The sequence below is a fragment of the Mustela nivalis genome, assembly GCF_964662115.1.
Source record: "Mustela nivalis genome assembly, chromosome: 12".
Taxonomy (NCBI): domain Eukaryota; kingdom Metazoa; phylum Chordata; class Mammalia; order Carnivora; family Mustelidae; genus Mustela; species Mustela nivalis.
Window position 1 is genome coordinate 30757096 of NC_139031.1, and position 22469 is coordinate 30779564.

At 37.9% G+C, this 22469-nt stretch overlaps 1 long non-coding RNA gene across 1 annotated transcript in view; it reads left to right on the top strand.

Moving 5' to 3' along the window:
* The first annotated feature begins 1906 nt into the window (after window positions 1-1906).
* Window positions 1907-22469, top strand: part of LOC309845617 — a 72155-nt gene continuing 51592 nt past the window's right edge. Inside the window, exon 1 of the long non-coding RNA XR_014301383.1 lies at window positions 1907-1992. This is a non-coding gene — a long non-coding RNA (uncharacterized lncRNA). The remainder of the gene's footprint in view (window positions 1993-22469) is intronic.

Sequence of the window (22469 nt, forward strand, 5' to 3'; positions counted from 1 at the left end):
GGTGCTTTCATCTCAAGTAGAGGACTGTACTCCTAGGAAATGTGGGTGTAGGGAAGTGGGGTATGATCCTGGGTTTTCTGCGGTACGGGCCGAAAATTCTACAAACTCAGCGGGCCAGCCCAAAGTTCTGCTCATTGCAACGATATGGTATACATCTCTGGAGAGCACGACAGTAAAAAGCACGTTCGCATATTCTGCATTTGCCTCAAAACAAACAAACAAACAAAAAACCCCTGCCTCCCTTTTACCACGCCACAGTCTCTCTGTCCTGAGGAGGAAATTAGTAAATAAAAGACGGGTCCGCTGCAGCGCCTGGGAAAGGACTGATGGAGGAAGAGACGTCCCGATAAGTCCCAGACGGGGTCTTAGACTTGGCTCTGCTAATGCATTATGTGAGTGCCCTTGCGCAAGTCACAGCAACTTACCTGGGCCTCTGTTTCCTTTTGTCCTGTCACAGGTATTATTTTGGATATTACCATATATTACTAGAAAACATCACTCTCATTTTACTGTAACTTAACAATTGAAGTCCGGAAAGGATCTATATATAAAATAGCAACGAGAGCTATTCTTTTTACAAAAACTCTTTATGGTTTTAGTTAGGCTTGTGATTTCTTAACTGAAGAATTGTGGGTTTGAAATAACTTGCAGTGTGAGTAGTTTTCTTCTGAAAAGTAAAGCTTCTGTTTTCATTACAGCATACCCACAAAATTACCTACAGATCACTCCTAAATGGTTATTAATATTTTACATACTGAAAGTTACTCTGACCTGTTTGAAACCACATATAGTTAGGAATTAGGGATTATTTTTACGTGGGAAAACGAAAGTATCTTTCATAAATGAAAAAAGATACTGTGTGATTTGCAAATGTTACACATTGAAATAAAAGAAAAAGTACTAATTAGTGATAAATGAGGTATCATTAGAAGTTTTTTAAAAAAAGTAATGTGCTATGTTTTTAAAATGAATAATAGTCCATGCTGTTTTTCACTGCTGGAGTGCTTATGTCTCAAAATGTTTATTAACATTATATAGGAACTTACAGAATTAATTTTAGTATAGGTACATCACAAGTTTATGACCTTGTGTAGTTGCCATTAAATTAATATACGAGATAAATAGCAGATGTCTAGTGTTTATGGAGCATCGCAAAAATCTTGTTGGTTTGAAATTTTTTTTCCACAAGCCTAACAGTGCTATATTTTCTGTAGTCCCTAAGGATCACAGAGGCTGAGAGAAAGCCTATGGATAAAGAAAAGTCTAGATAGTAAGACAAAAAAAAATGAGTTACATCCAGATGACCTTGGGAATACATGGGCATAGAGAGTTCAACACCTCATAAAGGTAAATTAAGTTCGAACAGAGGAAAAGGATATATATATATACATATATATATATGTATATATATATAAACATCTGAAAACTAAAAAACTAAAGCATACAGTGAGACCTTTAGTTTTAGTCAAAACCTCTCAAAGTGCTACTCATTTAAATGATACCCTACTGCTGTTAAAAAGAGTCAACCAAAGAATGCTGGAGTAGAGACTCGTTTTTATCCCATTAGTTCTGAATCTAAACTTTAAGCAGAAAAGTAAATTTTGCTTTCATATTTAGTTCATTTAAGACTAGTCGAATAGTGTATATATCTGTAGCCCAGTCTTGAGCCTCGCCCTATTAATAATCCAATTGCCTGTATCTAGAACAACAGTCAAGATTTATCAAGAAAAGGACAGAAAAGAGATAGAAAGGAGAATCTGTAGATGTGACATTCCTGGGAGTTACTTTCTGTTGGTAGAAACCAACGTATATAAAATGGGTCTCAGAAGTATCTTAATGATTGTCCTGAAAAGTAAGACATAACTCATCTCCCTTTGTATTCTGTTTTCTTTCATTAACCTGAAATATCAGACTCCTACTAGGATCTGGAGAAACTGAATTTGCACTTTACTGTGAATGGCCCATGGAAAATACTACTTTTAACTTAATATGGTATGAACTTTTATTTACTTTTATTTTTTATTGATTTACATTCCTGTGAGTTCCAGAAATTTCAAGTGCCATCCAGTTAGCAATATTGAATAGATTTTTCTAGGGTTTTCCAAAGCACAAAAGGACATAAATCACAATCTCTCCTTACAAGGAAATTCCTGAGTAAGTACAAAACTTTAATTATAAACATGAAATAATTAGTACATGGAAAAACAGTAACTATTCCAAATTATAAAGAAAGATAATTGATGTGGAAATATTAATTCATTTAACACTGTAAACTACAAAGTGTTTCTCATATTTCTTTTTTTGTCTTTTAAGGTATTAAGATAGTCATTTTAAACTCCATTTGTTAAGGGATGGAAAAAAAAGAATCAAATACAACCAACTTGTTAATTGAGAGAAGCAGTGTAGAATCATGATTAAGAACACTGACTCAAGAACTAGCCTAGAGGTTTGGATTTTTCTAGATTTGGATACTGTGCAACCTTGAGTGGATTACTTAATCTTCTTGCCTCAGGTGTGGGGGGGTTGTGGAGTCCACTGCATACTGTACATTCAGCTGTTGTTTCTTGATAGCACAAGACAAAGTGCTGGGAAAAATTAAATATGAGCCAACCTGCCTTCCATGTTATTCTGACATTACTCCCCTATTTAATAATCACATGAGCTGATTTATATTATACAAAACAGTGCTGTAGCACGACAGACTGTTACTCTTCCACTGAGAATCTGGGCTTTAAATATGGTTAATCTTCCCCTGTTTACTTCTCTCCTCCTGTGGCTCATCCTGTCTTTTAGCACCAGGTGGTTTTTTGGGGCAGGCAGGACTTAAGGCTTTGACTGTGCCCTAAGAGGATACTTGAATTCATACAGAGTGGGGTGGCTTTAATTAAAAAGCAAGTAAAGAGGAGGACTAATCCAGATGGAGCACTTGGAACTGAGCCTTTCTATATATATATATATATATATATATATATATATATATATATATATATATATGTATATGTATATGTATGTATCAATTGCCATCTATGTATTATCACTATCACAAAGCAAGTTAAGAAACATTATTTTAAGCTGCACATTTACTTGAATTTTGTTATTTTTGCTAGCATCTACAGCTCAGTATGTTTAGTGTCTTGGGTTGCAGTACAGGTAAAATTACATTGTCCTTTTCATTGTGATTTTGGGCATGACAAATTTGGAAAATAATATTGAAGAATGAAATTACTTTGACTTAACTTGCTAGAATCTTTCACCCGAACCCATTCTTGCCTTTGTGTGTAGATTTTTTTAAAGATCAGAAGGAACTGATATCCAAGAATATATTCAAAGGCTGTCTGCATTTTTATGATATCAGTACCACTGGGAAGACTAAGAAAAGCAAATAGGATATTGTGTTAGGCAGAGTGATCCCCACCCCAACCCAAAGTATGTCCACATCCTAATTTCTGGAACCCGTGATAACGTTACCTTGTATGACAAAAGAGTCTTCAGATGTGATTAAGGTTGAAGACCTTGAGATGGGGTGGATGTCCTGGACTATTCAGATGGTCCCACTCTATGCATCTGAGTCCTTAAAAGTGAAAGAATGAGAAAGAGGAGTGGCTCTGAGAGATGTATGTGAGAAGGACTAGTTCCACTGTTCATGGTTTTGAAGTTGGGAGAAAGGGGCCCATGATCCAAGGAATGTGGTCATCTTTAGCTAGGAACAGCTCTTAGTTAACAGCCAGTAGGAAAACAGGGACCTTCATCCCACAAAGGCTAGAAACCGAAATCTGCTTCTAGACCAAGTGGAAAGGAAATACATTCTCCTTCAGAGCCTCCAGAAAGGAACACATTCTGCCAACATCTTGATTTTAATCCAGTCTGCTCCATACCAGACTTCTGACCCTATAGAGCTGTGAGATAATAGTTTTGTTGTTTCAGCCATTAAGTTTATGGTAATTGTTATATCAGCAATAGAAACTAATGGAGGTAGTCAATGTCTTAATTTATTATCTTCCCAGATTTTGACTAAGGAAGTCATTTGGAAAATCAACTGTACCGTACCTTAGAGATCTTGAGCATATTTGATTTTGGAGCACTTATAACCAACTATGAACTATTGTTAGCATCCAAGCATTCTCTAGGAAATTCAATTAGGATTTTACAACTATCAAACCTGATGGCATTTTTCTTTTTTTTTTTAATTAACATATAATGTATATTTGTTTCTGTTATTCATCAGTGCCCACCATAGCACATACAGTTCACAGTGCTCGCCATAGCACATACCCTCCCCAATGTCCATCACCAGCCACCCCATGCCTCCCACCCCTCTCCACTTCAACAACCCTGTTTGTTTCCTGAGATTAAGAGTCTCCCTATATTGTTTAGTCTTGTTTCATTTTCCCTCCCTTCCCCTATGACCCTCTGTGTTATTTATCAAATTCCACATATCAGTGAGATCATATGATAATTTTCTTTCTCTGATTGACTTATTTCACTTAGCATAATACCCTCTAGTTCCACCCACATCATTGCAATGGTAAGATTTCATTTTTTGATTGCTGCATAATATTCCATTGTATGTATGTATGTATATATATATGTATGTATGTGTGTGTGTGTGTGTATATATATATATATATATATATATATATATATCACATCTTCTTTATCCATTCTTCTGTTGATGGACATCTAGGCTCTTTCCTTAATTTGGCTATTGTGGATATTGCTGCTATAGACATTGGGGTGCTGGTGCCCCTTTGGATCAGTACATTTGTATCTTCAAGGTGAATACCTAGTAGTTCAATTGCTGGGTCATAGGGTAGCTCTATTTTTGACTTTTTGAGGAACCTCCATACTGTTTTCCAGACTGGCTGCACCAGCTTGCATTCCCACCAACAGTGTAGGAGGATTCCTCTTTCTCTGCATCCTCACCAACATCTGTTGTTTCCTGACTTGTTAATTTTAGCCATTCTGACTGGTATGAGGTGGTCTCTCACTGAGGTTTTGACTTGTATTTCCCCAAGGCCAAGTGATGTTGAGTACTTTTTCATGTGTCTGTTGGCCATTGGGATGTCTTCTTTGCAGAAATGTCTATTCATATCTTCCGCCCATTTCTTGATTGGATTATTTGTTTTTTGGGTGTTGAGTTTTATAGATTTTGGATACTAGCCCTTTATCTGTTACATCATTTGCAAATGTCTTCTCCCATTCTGTTGGTTATCTTTTGGTTTCATTGACTATTTCCTTTGCTGTGCAAAAGCTTTTGATCTTTATGAAGTCCCAGTAGTTCATTTTAGCCCTTGCCTTTGGCAATGTTTCTAGGAAGAAGTTGCTGTGACTGAGGTAAAAGAGGTTACTGCCTATGTTCTCAAGGATTTTAATGGATTCCTCTCTTACGTTGAGGTCTTTCATCCATTTTGATTCTATTTTGGGGTGTGGTGTAAGGAAATGGTCCAGTTTCATTCTTCTTCATGGTGCTGTCCAGTTTTCCTAACACAATTTGTTAAAGAGACTTTTTTCCATGGACATTCTTTCTTGCTTTGTCAAAGATTAGTTAACCATAGAGTTGAGGGTCCATTCCTGAGCTCTCTATTCTGTTCCATTGATCTATGTGTCTGTTTTTGTGATAGTACCATACTGTCTTGATTACAGGTTTGTAATAGAACTTGAAGTCTGGAATTGTGATGCCAGCAGCATTGGTTGTCTTTGTCAACATTCCTCTGGCTATTCAGGGTCTTTTCTGGTTCCATATAAATTTTAGGATTATTTGTTCCATTCCTTTGAAAAAAGTTGCTGGTATTTTGATAGGGATTGCATTAAATGTGTAGATTGCTCTAGGTAGCACAGGCATTTTCACAATATTTGTTCTTCCAATCCATGAGCATGGAATGTTTTCCATTTCTTTGTGTCTTGCTCATTTTCTTTTATGAGTATTCTATAAAAGTATAGAATACTTCTATGAGTATTCTGTAGTTTTCTGAGTACAGATTCTTTGCCTCTTTGGTTAGATTTATTCCTAAGAATCTTATGGTTTTGGGTGCAGTTGTAAATGGGATCAACTCCTTAATTTCTCTTTCTTATGCCTTGTTGGTGTATAGAAATGCAACTGATTTCTGTGCATTAGTTTTATATCCTGACACTTTACTGAATTCTTGTATGAGTTCTAACAGTTTTGGGGTGGACTCTTTTGGGTTCTTCACATAAAATATCATATCATCTGGAAAGAGTGAGAGTTTGACTTCTTTCTTTTTGTTGTCTGATTACCGAGGCTAGGACTTCTAGTACTATGTTGAATAGCAGTGGTGATATTGGACATCCCTGCCATGTTCCTGATCTTAGGGGAAAAGCTCTCAGTTTTTCCCCATTGAGAACGATAGTCACTGTGGATTTTTTATAGATGGCTTTGATGATATTGAGGTATGTACCCTCTATCTCTATACTGTGAAGAGTTTTGATCAAGAAAGGATGCTTTGTCAAATGCTTTTCTTGCATCTATTGAGAGTATCAAATGTTTCTTGTTCTTTCTTTTATTAACGTATTATATCACATTGATTGATTAGTCATGTTGAACCAGCCTTGCAGCCCAGGAATCAACCCCACTTGGTTGTGGTGAGTAATCCTTTTAATGTACTGTTAGATCCTATTGGCTAGTATTTTGGTGACAATTTTTGCATCCATGTTCATCAGGGCTATGGGTCTGTAATTCTCCTTTTTGATGGGGTCTTTGTCTGGTTTTGGGATCAAGGTAATGCTGGTCTCATAAAATGAGTTTGGAAGAGTACTATTTTTTGGAACACTTTCGGGAAAGTAGGTATTAATTACTTAAATGTTTGGTAGAATTCCCCTGGGAAGTCATCTGGCCTTGGGCTCTTGTTTCTGGGGAGATTTTTTATTACTGCTTCAGTTTCCTTACTGGTTATGGGTCTGTTCAGGTTTTCTATTTCTTCCTGGTTCAGTTTTAATAGTTTATATGTCTCTAGAAATGCATCCATTTCTTCCAGATTGTCTAATTTGCTGGCATATTGGTCCTTATAATATGTTCTTATAATTGTATTTCTTTGGTGTTGGATTGATCTCTCTTCTTTCATTCATGATTTTATTAATTTGGGTCCTTTCTCTTTTCTTTTTGGTAAGTCTGGACAGGGGTTTATCAATCTTACTAATTCTTTCAAAGAACCAGCCCCTGGGTTCATTGATCTCTTTACTGTTCTTTTGATTTCATTGATTTCTGCTCTGATTTTTATTATTCCTCTTCTCCTGCTGGGTTTAGCTGTTCTTTATCCAACTCCTGTAGATGTCAGGTCAGGTTGTGTATTTGAGACCTTTCTTGTTTCTTGAAAAAGGTTTGTATTGCTATATACTTTCCTCTTAGGACTACCTTTGCTGTGTCCCAAGGATTTTGAACAGTTATGTTTTCATTTTCATTTGTTTCCATGAATTTTTAAAAACTTCAATTTTCTGGTTGACCCATTCATTCTGTAATAGGATGCTCTTTAGGAGCGCCTAGGCAGCTCAGTGGGTTAAAGCCTCTGCCCTTGGCTCAGGTCATGATCCCAGGGTCCTGGGATTGAGCCCCACATTGGGCTCTCTGCTTCTCAGGGAGCCTGCCTCCCCACCCTCTCTGCCTGCCTCTCTGCCTACTTGTGATCTTTGTCAAGTAAATAAATAAAATCTTGGGGGGGGCGGGGGACAATGCTCTTTAGCCTCCATTTTTTGAGTTCTCACCAACTTTCCTCTTGTGACTGAGTTTTAGTTTCAAAGCATGGTGGTCCAAAAATATGCAGGGAATGATCCCAATCTTTTGGTACTGGTTGAGACCCGATTTGTGACCCAGGATGTGAGCTATTCTGGAGAATGTTTCATGTGCACTAGAGAATGTGTATTCTGTTGCTTTGGTATGGAATGTTCTGGATATATCTGTGAAGTCCATCTGGTCCAGATTTTATGCAAATAAAAGCCTTTATTTCCATGTTGATATTTTCCTTAGATGATCTGTCCATTTCAATGAGAGGGGTGTTAAAGTCCCTACTATTATTGTATTATTGTCAATGTGTTTCTTTGATTTTGTTATTAATTGCTTTATATAATTGGCTGCTCCCATATTAGGGTATAGATATTTAAAATTGCTAGATCTTCTTGTTGAATAGACCCTTTAGGTATGATACAGTGTCCTTCCTCATCTCTTATTTTAGTCTTTGGTTTAAAGTCTAATTTGTCTGATATAAAGATTGCCTTCCCAGGTTTCTTTGTATGGCCATAAGCATGGTAAATGGTTTTCCACCCCCCCCCCTCATTTTATATCTAGAGTTCTCTTTGGGTCTAAAATGAATCTCTTGCAGACAGCATATTGATGGGTCTTGTTTTTTTTATCCAATCTGATATTCTTTGTCTTTTGATTGGGGCATTTAGGCCATTTACATTCAGGGTAGCTATTGAAAGATACGAATGGTGCCATTTTATTCCCTGTAAGGTGACTGTTACTGTATATTGTCTCTGTTCCTTTCTGGTCTATGTTACTTTTAGGCTCTCTCTTTGCTTAGAGAACCCCTTTCAATATTTCCTGTAGAGCTGGTTTGATGTTCACAAGTTCTTTTAGTTTTTGTTTGTCCTGGAAACTTTTTATCTCTCCTTCTATTTTCAGTGACAGCCTAGCTGGGTATAGTATTCTTGACTGCATATTTTTCTTGTTTAGCACTCTGAATATATCATGCCAGTTCTTTCTGGCCTGCTAGGTCTCTGTGGATAAGTTTGCTGCCAAACTAATGTTTCTGCTATTGTAGGTTATAGACCTCTTGTCCTGAGCTGTGTTCAGGATTTTCTTTTTGTCTCTGAGACTTGTAGGTTTTACTATTAGATAATGGGATGTTGACCAATTTTTTATTGATTCTGAGGGAGGTTCTCTGTGCCTCCTAAATTTAGATGCCTGTTTCCTTCCCCAAATTAGGGAAGTTCTCTGCTGTAATTTGCTCCAGTATACTTTCTGACCCTCTTTCTTTCTTTCTTCTTTTCTGGGATCCCAATTATTTTAATACTGTTTCATCTTATGCTATCACTTATCTCTTGAATTTTCCCCTCATTATCTAGTAGTTGTTTATCTGTCTTTTTCTCAGCTTCTTTATTCACCATCATTTGGTCTTTTATATCATTAATTCTCCTTCTGCCTCATTCATCTCGGGAGTTGGAGCCTCCATTTTGATTCTACCTCATTAATAGCCTTTTTTATTTCAACTTGATTAGATTCTAGTTCTTTTATTTCTCCAGAAAGGGATTCTCTAGTATCTTCTATGCTTTTTTCAAGCCCAGCTAGTATCTTTATATTCATCATTCTGAACTCTAGTTCCAACATCTTACTGATGTCCATATTGATTAGGTTCCTGGCAGTTGGTACTGCCTCTTGTTCTTTTTTATGAGGTGAGTTTCTCCATTTTGTCATTTTGTCTGGAGAATAGATGAATGAGAGAACAAAATGCTAAAAGGGTAACGAGAACCCCAGTAAAATATACACTAAACAAATCAGAAGAGCTAAAACCAGGGAGAAAGGAAATATATATATTCAGGCTGGTGAATAGAACAGAGCCACACACTAGATTTTGGGTGTATTTTCGTGAGTTAAAAAAAAACTGCCTCCCAAAATTTTAAGGAAAGAAAAACCTATATATACAAAAATTAGGGTAAATACGATGAAAGGAAGGAATATGATTGTAAAGATGAAAATATAAAAAGATTTTTAAAAAGGAACTGATAAGATAAGAAGTTGTTTGGAAAAAAAAAGAGAGAATATGATCAGGCAGGAGACTAGAACAAACCCGTACACTATATTTAAGGTATATTTTAGTCTGTTAGAAGAAACTGCCTCTCAGAATCTTAAAGAAAAACACACACACACACAATAAGGGTAAATACAATGAAGGGATAGAATTTGACGGTAAAATGAAAATTTAAAAGATCTTAAAAAGAATTGATAAGCTAAGATGTTGGTTGAAAAAGGAAAGAAGAAATAAAATAGAAAAATAAAAAATAAAGAAAATTTTAAAAGTTAACTTTGAGTGACTAAAGAATCATGGGGGAGAAGCCATGAATTCAATGTGCTATATTCTTCTAGTGCTGGAGTTTTGCAGTTCTCATCGATCAGTAATCTTGGACTTTCTTAATGATCTTCTGGGGCAGGGGCCTGTTTCAGTGTTTCTCAAATGTCTTTGCCTGAGGCGTAACTGCACCACCCTTGCCAGGCACCAGGCTGAGTAATCTTCTCATTTTTGCTCTCAGTAGCTTTTGTTCCCTGAAAGCCTTCTATACAGCTTTGGAGGACAAGAATGAAAATGGTGGCCTCCCAATCTCTGGCCCTGGAAGAGCTGAGAGCTCCGGCCCTGGAGGAGCTAAGAGCTCCACTCCTCAGTGCACTCTTAAAGAAAAGCAGTGAGTCACTCCTGTATCCCTGGTCTCTGGCCACACGCTATGCTCACCCAGACTGTAACCCAGCATTTCTGTCCCTGACATGTGACCCTGTTTGGAGTTTCCAAGCCCAGCAGATTTCTGCAGCACACTCCCCTGCCACTCCTCCCAGTGGAGGAAGGGGTAGGGGGCATCTCCCCAGATCTGCCACTTGTGGGGTCCCTGCTCAAAGAGTAGTGGCCCAACTGTGTCTCAGATCACAGTTTATGGCAACCCCAATGTGAAAGCCCACTCCTCAGCAACATCTTTGCAGCTGGCTCCCCTGATCCAGTATTTGGGAGCTTTGCCACACTCAGGCACCCCCAGTCCTTCTGTGACTCCAAGGATTGAGAGCACACCATCCCAGCAAGTGTTCCAGCCCCCCGCTTAGCCACTGGAGTGACGTCCCTTATCAGAGCAGACTTCTAAAAGTTCTGATTTTGCGCTCCGCTGCTCTATCACTTGCTGGTAGCCAGCTGACGGAGGCTCCCTACCTCCAGGGTCTATCTTCCCATATATTGCCTCCGATTCACTTCTCCACACGTCCTCCCTTCCAGAAAGTGGTCACTTTTCTGTTCATAGAATTGCTGGTATTCTTTTCTTTGATATCCTGTTGAGTGTGTATGTGTTCAGAATGGTTGGATATTGATCTAGCTGAATTCCTGGGACCAGAAGAAATTTAGGTCTCCTGTTTCTCCACCATCTTGCACCCATGTGTGTGTTTCTGACTTAAACTGTTTTTATCATAAGGTCAGGGAGTGGTACATGTTCAACCTTTACTGAATCCTAAGTGTTCTTTATCAGGCACTCATTCTTCTCAGCCTTCATCTCTCCTGTGACCATGGTCTGTGGTTCTAGTGTTTTTGAGATTTGTTTTGGCCAAAGTCATTTTGTTAGTAAATCACAGAGCTGGTTTTTGAACCTAGCCAGTCAAGCTCCACTTAGGAGCTCTAGGTATAATACCACCTTAATGGTATTATAATAGTATAATACCACTTAGTATAATACCACCACAATGGCCATTTTGACCAGCTTTGAGATATGATTACTCCATTTTTCTGAATTTAATAGTTTGTACCATGAATAACAAAAAACAAACCAAAAAATCAGATTAGATTTCAGAAGTATGTGTATTGTTTCTTCCCTTTCTTCCTTCCTTCCTTCCTGTTGTTGACATTTCAGTCCAGAATGGCAAAAACATTTTCCAAGTCTGTCATGAGATTTTTTCATGCATAAAAAATAATAGAAAATGAAGAATCATTTCATGCCTTCTAACATGTGCATTAGAAATTAAAACCACAGACATAATGCAGTGGATTAAATGAAGTCATCAGCAGAAAATTTTTTGGAAACAGAAAATGGTAATTTAAATTAAACATGCCTCGTTGTCAGGGCTTTTTTTTTTTTTTTTTTTTTTTTTTTTTTTTTTGTCTTAACATCAGAAACTCTGGAGATAGAGCTTAGTATATCAGGTACTTTTTTTCTTGGTCTTTCTTTAAGAAAGAGAACACCAGTCTCTGCTTATAACTATGTCAGACTCTGAATTGGGACCTACAGAGAGTGCAGTCTTTTATGGTCATACCAGTTGCAGCAAGAGCAAGTTCATAAAGGAACCATACTACTGATGCTACCAGTAACCTTAGCTTCAGTCTATTTAGTTTGGCAGTGGGATCCACAGGATCCTCACTGACCCAGCTTTGCTGTGTGTTTAGGACATGCTGCATGGCTATGTAAACTTCAGAATCTTATTCTCCAGCCTGTCTCACAATTTTGGAGATATTGAAAATCTTTTAATAATCTTTTCCTGGTTAAATCAGCTCAAGTGGATTTCTGGTTTCAAACTGACAACTGTTGAGAATTTCTGACTGTAGAAATGTTCTAGCAGTGAGCTACAGTGATCTTCAGACATTTTTTGCTTATTTCTTCTACATTTTTAAAAAATTATTATTTTAGTGATCTCTACACCCAGCCTGGGACTTGAAACTTGAACTCTAAGTTCAAGAGTCCCATACTCCATCGACTGAGCCAGACTGGTGCCCATCTTCTACATTTTTTTAAACTAAAAAATAATTTTAACCTTTTTATACAAGCTTACTCTATAACTCTAAATTTTTATATCATAAGTTTATTAATTACAAAGAATGTTATTTCTGCCACATAGTATTTTGTGTATGTGCTTTAAATATGTATTCATTAAAACCTTGGCACTGCAGATTTGACTTGTAGGTTTATGGCAAAGCGCATTATCAGACCCATGAGCTTTTTTTTTTCAATTTCAGTAAATAAGTTACCATGAATTCAGTGAGAACTGAATATCCCTGCACATCCTTTCTGGGTGTGTTGTGGATATAAGGTCCTAGTCACTCTACTTGGGCCTATTTTATGTCCCTTTTAACTCAATTTCTAGATACATAGGTGCATTAATAACCATTTTCCAGTTCTCTCAAAACTATTTCATTGTGCTCTAGTGACTTTTATTTGTTGATATGTGCATTTCTGTGTTTGACGGCTTTTTCTGGAGCCCTGTCTATGTAGTGGTAGGTTGGAAATGCTAGGTACTTAGTGCTGCCAGGGAGCAGTCTTCAGTCAGTGACTGACAAGGTGGGTTTATAAATACCTCAGCCCCTTTATCAAGGTGAGATAATTCAGTTGGGATCTCTTCAGTCATTCAGTACAGTAGCTACATTAAGAGTGCACCTTTCATGGGCTGCCTTTCTTTCCTTGTGACACTTCTCTACCCCCTTACTGGTTTTCCCTAAATAAACTATTTGTGCTTGAATTCTTTCCTTAGGATCTGCATCTGGAAGAACCTGAACTGAGATCATAAATACTTCTTCCTTTCAAAGGAATCTCGATCTTTCTTGAGTTTGAGGATAGCTGTAGCCTAACCACAGCCCTTGTCATCATCCGATTTCACCTGATCTCATGATGCAAAGGACAGGATGGGGCTTCTAGGCAGGCCTCTTGAAATATTCCTAAGTAAACAATCACCACTGTCACTAGAGTTGTTCTGAAGTGGGGTGTTTACTCAAAAATGAAATACCTGTGCATGGTACCTTAACTAGGTTGCTGCACTGAAACTTCAGTAAGGCTCAGTGATGTAGCAAGAAATGAGTGCAGGAATTGCTCAATTATCTGACTATGGCATAGGAAAACTTTATGATGTTAGAATAGACTCTTGACTTTGGATGTTCCTTAATCAAACCTGAAATGGTATAAAAGGCAAATGAGCCCACAGTTGAGCGCTGCTCTGACCTGCCGATTCCTTCCTCTGGAAGTGTGAGATCCCCAGGCTCTGGATGTATCATGATTGGCACAGTGACTAATCTATATCCTAACATCATGTATATCCTTTGCTCCATTTGCTTACTGGTTCATAGGCAAAGTGAATGTTCCACTGAGTGGATCTGAGTGGCCAGTCTGACCTATCCCAGACTGTGGTCTGGCCAGAGGTAGGTGCTACCAGTAAACCTGTGCATCTCCCAAACATTGGGCTCTTCAGGGAAACATTTGGCAAATCTGAGCTCACCTTCTTTCTCAATACCACAGCGAAGTAGTTATGACATTCAGAATCTTGAACCAAACTCACAGATTGGTGATTTGGTGGTGGAAATGAAGGTTTGAACCACCCATGTCTCTTTCCTGGAGTAATGGGATATGGGATGTAGAGTTTGCAAAGGCTTCTCCAGTTTTCCTCAAATCATACTGGGAGACTCAGTTAGTTAGGTGTTTGTCTCTGGATTTTGGCTCAGGTCATGATCTCAGGGTAATGAGATCACGCCTCGCATCCAGCTCTGCACTCAGCATGAAGTCTGCTTGTCCTTCTCCCTCTGCTCCTTTCCCTGCTTATGCACTTGCTCTCTCTCAAATAAATAAATAAATAAAATCTTTAAAAAAAATAAAATAAATATAAAAATAAAATCATATAAATATATATATATATTTATATAAAAATAAAAATCATACTAACATGGTGACAGTGCACTCCATCTTTCTGTGAGACTGACCTTATTATAATCCCTCTCTGAGTCCTGGGATTTCTGTTTAGTGGACTATCTTAGGACAGAAGGAATATCTTCTCCAGAACGACAACTTGAAGAAAGCATTTCTGTGTAATGTGTTCCCAAGAGGAATCGGTAAAGAAGCAAGGGAAGTAGGAGAAGAGAGGGGAGGAAACCCAAGCCAGGTTCGTTTGCAGGCTAGTTTTCACCCAAGGTAGTTTCAGTTGCACCCCACTGGGAAATGATAGTGTGTGTTATGACACTGTGCAGTTTTGTCTTTGTTGGGGGCAAGGGACCTGGGCTTCTACTACTCCCTGCCAGTCCTTAGGAAGGGTTGCCTGGGGTGGGGACAGCAGACCTCCAGCTTAGTGGAAGTGAAGGCAAAACCCAACCAACTCACAGGTCGGCAGTATTCTGGAAAAGAGTGCAGGTCCTTGCCTCTGGATGTAAGCACAAGTGAAGCCAGGAGAGAGGTGCCCAGAAACCATGAAGGCAGTCCCAAGGGACCGGGGGATCTGAGTGGCACACCAAGAGTGTCCACTTTAGTAGGCGATTTAAGTTTTTTGTCCATTTAAGTTTTGGGACTATTTGAAGTGGGAAAATGTTAGGACCAGAAGATAATTACAATTTGCTAAAAAGAGATTTTAAAAATGTTTCCACTTCTTAACAAGGTTTACAGCCCCCAAACATATTCATTGGTGATTAAGGCAATCTTCTGGCACATGGACAGAGATTATAATAAAAAAGGATTTGTAGAGAGAATGATGCACTATATAGAATACATTTTTGTGACATCCTTACATCTGTGACGTCTGAAACATCTGTTGCCACACTTTATCATTGGACTGCTCTTTAAAATACATGTGTTCCAGGTTTGCTCAGAAGTTTTTATAGCTTGAGGGCACAGAGGAAATCATAACAGTAATAACACAGATTTCTCTACCTCATACCTAATCTGTCTCATGCAGGATTTCCATCTCCCATTCAGAGTCTTCCTGGTCATTCTGGGAGTCCATCTAGGGTGTTTTGCAGTAACTCACAAAGAGTCTTTTACTTTATTCTAGATTTTTTTTACTGATCATGGAGTGTTGAGAATTTTCTTTGGGGTAACCCTTTCTACCAGTGACTCATGGCTGTAGTGACAAGATGAATGTCTATGGAAGATCGGGGGAAAAGAGGCTTTTCTCCCAAAACTTCTAGAGCTTCAGATTGTCAAGGGTGCCAAAATGACTGTCTGTTCTTAGTATCTTTCCTGAGCTAAAACTGTATTGTATTCAGATCGTAAGGACCTCTGTAGCATAGCTTGTTACTGAAGGAGGGCTGCATGTGTTCCTGAGTCTCAGATAATCTTTGGGAAAACAAGTCTTTCTTGCTTCTGTCAGTACCAGCCTCCATGCTCCCAGACTTTAGACATTACTTTGAGGAAGGGTGAAGAAAAAGATTGTCCTCATCCTCTTTTTTCCCATCCCATATGAATGAACTTTTGCAAATAGATGACTACAAACACTTGAGAAATTCTCAGTCTGACCTGAATACAACTTTATCTTCAATGTGTCTTTTCCTGATACCCCTCCAAAGAATCATACACACACACACTCCAGATACATAATTTTTGTAAACATAATTTTGTAGTGGGATTTAATTTGTCCTGTTCACTTCTTTAAAAATCTTTAATGAAAGTTTGACATACAAAAAGAAAAAAAGTTATATGATACAGAGTAACAAATGAATAAGACAGTTTTCTTAAGACATTTACAATTCTTCTGGCAGATACAGACGAATTCATAGATGTATACATACATACAAACAAACAAGGATTAACGGTTTTGGTTACAGAGCCCACTTCAGATCACACAAATACTTTATTTTTTTTTCTATTTTTTATAAACATATAATGTATTTTTATCCCCAGGGGTACAGGTCTGTGAATCGCCAGGTTTACACACTTCACAGCACTCACCTTAGCACATACCCTCCCCAGTGTCCATAACTCCACCCCCCTCTCCCAACCCCCCTCCCCCCAGCAACCCTCAGTTTGTTTTGTGATATTATGAGTCCCTTATGGTTTGTCTCCCTCCCAATCCCATCTTGTTTCATTTATTCTTCTCCTACCCCCTTAACCCCCCATGTTGCATCTCCACTTCCTCATATCAGGGAGATCATATAATAGTTGTCTTTCTCCACTTGACTTATTTTGCTAAGCATGATACCCTCTAGTTCCATCCATGTCGTTGCAAATGGCAAGATTTCATTTCTTTTGATGGCTGCATAGTGTTCCATTGAGATCACACAAATACTTGACTTTGAACTAAACCAGATCTCAGACCTCCTGAGCACAATACTTCCTCCAGTGTTCCAAATTACCTGCCTACATTGGCTGAGAGTCTTTGAGTTGCAAATAATGGAAAATGTGAACCAAAGTGGATTAAGCAAAAAAAAGAAAAAGGTAAGGTATTTATAGATTCATGTAAATAAATTGTCCACAGACTCTTCTAATTTCAGGCTTTCAGGGAGTCTTGATTCATAGGTTCATGATGCTGTCAAGACATCAACTCCATTTTGATTCCTATAGCTCTGTCTTCATCAGGTGCTGGACTCATTTTTAGGCTAGAGCCCCTCATGGTAGCATTAATGGGCCTCACATTGTTCAGGTCAAGTCCCTAAAGCTCTCAGAGAAGAAAAAGGGAACGTCATAGACTCCTTAAGTAACATTTCATTGGTCAGAATGTGATCCATGTCCAATCCTGAACCAATCAGCATGGTCACGTGCAAGACACTCTGCTAGACTTACCTTGGGGGTGGGACTTAGGCTCAAACCACATGGCTGAGTTGTGCTGGAATAGGTGAGTTTTGAGATAGAAAATGTTTGGACAAAAAAGGAAATGAATCCTGAGGAAGCAGCCAGCAAATACCTACTTTTCCCTAAGAGATATTTGAAACTAGTGTAACAAAACTCCAAAGCTGTAAGTATTTCATAAATGCAGTTAATACTGAGTTGAATCATGTTTCCTTTATATAATACCTGTAGTATCTAAAATGTTATTAAAATGTCTATTTTTTTTTCCTTTCTCATTTGTTTGAGGTTTTTAATGTAACCATGAATCTAAGTTTGGAAATAAAGATTTAAATTGCTGTCCTTCATGAGAAGTACTAAAAATTTTACAGCTCAGTATATATTTATCTTTATTAGGGACTCATGGTCACAAAATTTCTGGACAGGGAGTATAACCTGGGGCCACTGCTAACTCAGGACAGAGAAGTTTTTCTGAGGCTTTTCCTCCTATGTTGTCTGCACCTAATCAGCTCCCCTGTACCTTTTCTAATGATTTATTTATTAGAGAGAGAGAAAGAGTGAATGAGAGAGAGACTGAGCACATAAACCAGGAGGAGATGCAGCAGAGGGGGAAAAGCAGGCTCCCCGCTGAGCAGGGAGCCCAATGCAAAGCTCCTGGGATCATGACCTGAGCTGAAGGCAGAGGCTTAACCAACTGAGCCATCCAGGTGCCCCTCCCCTGTACATTTTCAAACAGCCTCTAAAAATATACTCTCTGTACCTTTCCCAGCAAACCCTGTAATTCCTTATTCTGTTTTCCTTAATAATTGCTTTCAGTCATTTCTCCCTGTCTTACGGTGTTATGCACACATTGAATAGAATGCTGTGCAAAATAAACATTTTGTTGTAGGTCCAAAAGAACTATACCTTTTTGTCTGAGAAAATATTTTAAAACTTAACCACCTACACAGCAATAAATCATTTAACGATAACCCTTTAATGCACCATTAGAACTCTTCGAGAATTTCCTGAAAGACCTGGCAGATCATTTCCATGGAAATTGGTCTCATTTTAGAGATATTATCCTAAGGAACATTCCATATTGTTAAAAAAAAAAAATTCAACTGAGTAGGTTTGGAGATCTAATTGGCATTGATCGATGATTGATGAATCAGGCAGCATCCCATCTGGGAAATAGAGGAGAGCTCTGAGTTGCACAAAATGGAAAGTTTTTATAGGCAGGAGGGTGAGACAATAAAGTCAGATGAGTGTATTGTTTCAGGTAAAAATTACCTTCCCATGCGGGAGGGCCAGGGCGTCTTATCAGACAGATTACCTCACTGGTGCTGACCGGGAAATTCCAGATTGCTTTAAAATTCCACTCCTGGAACAGACGGAAGCTGCAGTTAGGTTAGATATTAAGTTGCTGAGGCTTAGTAAGTGACTCCATTTGGGACCTATTTTTTTCTTTTTAACCATATAAACAACTCATATTTTCCACAATTTTTTTAAAAGTTTTTTAAAAATATTGAACTAGCATTCACATCAGGGTCTGATGAATCAGAGCAGTGCTGACATTCTGACATTCTGCGTAGGCTGAATTAGACCTTACATAAGGTACAAAACAGTGTGTCGTATTTTAGGAACTGTGATAGTCAGTGGTGGTGTATATAGATGTACAGTAGTAGTGAAACATTATTAGAACATTATTTTTATTTTTCTAACCTGGGTTGCTAATTAATGGAAGTAACATAAAATTTCATACACAAATAAATTTAGGTAACAATGGGAGTTTATTTGAAGTAAAACTAAATAGTGAAATTATATGTCATTATATATATATATATATATATATATATACTGAGATGTCCTCATTTGGAGTAACAGTTGTGAACGTGGTATAGGAATGACTGAAATTCAGGGAATGTTGACTTTGTCCTTCAATATGTGCTAATGGACTTGTAAATAAAAATGAAATGTTATTTCTATATGGATGTGATTCTGGATTCCTGAAAGAACTCTGAAAGTTAAACAGTAACAAGTATAGTGCATTTAGTGCAAAGAAAAGCAGAATCCACTTACAGAGATTATTATTTATCCTTACATCTGTGTAAGCTGAATTTTCCTTGGCAGAAAGGTATTAACAGCGTAAGGAATGGCTATGTACCTTAGGAGAAGGATGTTTAGAAATAAAGGTGCAGAGAAAGGAAATTTGCAAGAGCAGCCCTCACCTAGAAAAAGGATGTTCTGGTAGGCTGGTTTAAGAAATCACTTGACAGGGGCACCTGGATGGCTTAGTGGGTTAAGCCTCTGCCTTCGGCTCAGGTCATGATCTCAGGGTCCTGGGCTTGAGCCCAGTTAAGCCTCTGCCTTTGGCTCAGGTCATGATCTCAGGGTCCTGGGATCGAGCCCTGCATCCAGGGAGACTGCTTCCCCCTCTCTCTCTGCCTGCCTCTCTGCCTCCTTGTGAGCTATCAAATAAATAAATAAAATCTTTTAAAAAAAAAAAAAGAAAGAAAGAAAGAAATCTCTTGACAAAAATATTGCTGTTGTCACATGGAAGCCAGATTTCATTACACATTCCAGTAATGTAAGTTCATGTTCTGCTTCTTTGTTTCCCAAACACCCTTGTGATAATTGGGCTCAGTGGTCAGACTGCTCTATCTAGACTGGTTGGCAATTATACTCCTTATAAATAAGTGGCTCAAACTGCAGTCTGTGATGAGCTTTGTTGGTGTGGATCACCTTCTTGAGGAGCTAATTATATTCACATGGATGAGATTGTTTCTAAATCTGAAAGGCTGAAGGCCAGATCCTGGACTGGGTATTGCATGAACATACGTGCCTGCTTTGTGGGGATCTGGGTGAACTGTGCATCCAAAAAATCCTGATGTCTCCAGGCTCACCTTTTCTTAACTTTTTCATCTATAGTGTTCATGTTACTGTGATTTGAACCAAGTTCTTAATGTTATTTTATGTCATATTAACATGGGAGATAGTTTGCAGATATCCTCTTAAGGAAAAAAGTTATTAATTTATGTCTTTTATTTTTGAAAATGTAAGGACTCAATGTTTTGCAAGAAATGTTGAGTTATTTGCGTTTCCACCTGCCTGAAATTGAAGCATCGGACACATTAAATATTTCTCATTCTAACTGTTGTGTATCTTTCTCTTTTCTTCATTGCCAGCTTTTTTGAATGAGCCATTTGCTCTCACTGCCTCCACTTCTTTGGTGCCAAGTCTCCCCTCCACCCCCTACCATCTGGCTCCCACCTCCATTATTCTGCTGAAACTCTGTTAGGTTTCTGACTGATAATAGAGCTTCTTAATCCTCATTTCACTTGACTAAATCTGCAGAGTTGAATGGCCTGTTTTATGCCATTCTTTTGAAAGCATACCTCCTTTTCTGATGCCCAAGACCTACTGTCTCCTCTTAATTTTTCTCCTGGCAGTGCATACCCCTTTCTCTCTGGTGTATTTTACTGCAAGCTTTTTTGAAAAATAAATCTAGTGTGGCAAATGAATCTCATCTTCTATTCTCTCCCTGCAGTACAGTCTCTTCTCCTATTCTGAAATTGCATATTGTCATTGATATACTCTTCTGTATTTGTGTATGCACATACAGTGTATGTTATTTTATGTTGTAAAATTTCACATATTCAGAATCATGGCATCCTTTGTAGCTTGCTTTTACTGAACATTATTTGAGAATTACCTATTTTGATATATCTAGATGGAGTTAATTGATTTTAATTTCTCTGTAATCATTTGTTTATAAATGACAGTTTTAATGACCCCTTAAATATAGACTTTAAAAAAAAATAAATACAGACTTTTTAAATTAAGACTTGATTATTTAGAGCCGTTTTAGGTTCACAGCAAAATTGAGAGGAATGTACAGAGATTTCTCCTCTCTATACTGTCTACCCCCACACTTGCATAACCTCCCTCATTATCAATATCCCCACCAGAGTTGGCATTTGTTACAATTGATGAACCTATACTGACACATCACAATCACCCAAACTCCATAGCTTACACTACAGTTCACTTTTGGTGTTTTAAGTACCATGAATTTGGGCAGATGTATGCTGACGTGTATCTACCATACAGTATCATGTAGAATAATTTCATTGCCCTAAAAATTCTTTGTGTTCGGCCTAGTCATTCCTTCCTCCCCGCAAACCCCTGGCAACCACTGACTTTTTTTATTGCCTCCATAGTTTTGTCTTTGCCAGAAAGTTACAGTTGGAATCATATAGTATGTAGCCTTTTTAGACTGGCTTCTTTCACTCGGTAATATGCATTTAAGTTTCCTCCATGTCTTTGTTGTTTTAATAGTTCATTCTGATTTAGTGCTGAATAGTATTCCATTTTCTGGGTGTACCACACTTTGCTTATCCATTCACCTACTGAAAGGCATATTGCTTCCAGGTTTTGGCAGTTATGAATAAAGCTGCTATAAACATCTGTGTGCCAATTTTTGTGTGGGTCTGTTTTCAACTCCTGAATACAAACTTTGTTGTTATTATTTTATATTTTTAAGTGATTTCATCTATTCCCATCCCACGAGCTACCAGTTACAGACCAGTGACCTCCACAACTCCATTTGCCTTAGAGATCAAGTTGGGGATAATTTCAGCAATCTCCATGTATGTATTTTTTGTAGGTATTGAGCTTGTTTAAATTGCCCATTGTTATTACTCATGGAAACTTTCATTTCTTCTCACCCCTTATTACTACCGTTGCAAACACTACTACTATCCCAGTCACGAAAGTAGAAAACTTGGGATCACTTTTTATAACCTATTTCTGTCTTCTTATTTTCCTCCTAATTGTTTATCTAATCCTGATTCTATACACACAATGTCTGTTTTTTCTTTTTTCTATGTCCACTTCCATTGGGTTAGACCAAGCCTTTATTACTTTTACTGAACTAACACAATTTCCTTCCTAAATATTTGCCATGCACCTAGTTTTCCCCCATTACTGTCTATCCTTCATCATGCTGCCATAGTTATCTTTCTAAAAAAGAGCAGATAAATTGTCTAGAAAGGGATAGTAAATATTTTAGGCTTTGTGGATTATGTGGTCTCTGTGGCAACTATCCAACCCTGCTGTTATAATATGCTAGTCATTAGACAAGAATACGTAAATGACTAGGTATGGCTGTGTTCCAATGACACTTTGCTTATAATAATAATAAGCTAGATTTGGCCCAGGGCTATAGTTTGCTGACCCCTGTCCTACAACATAACTTGGATCATGTATCT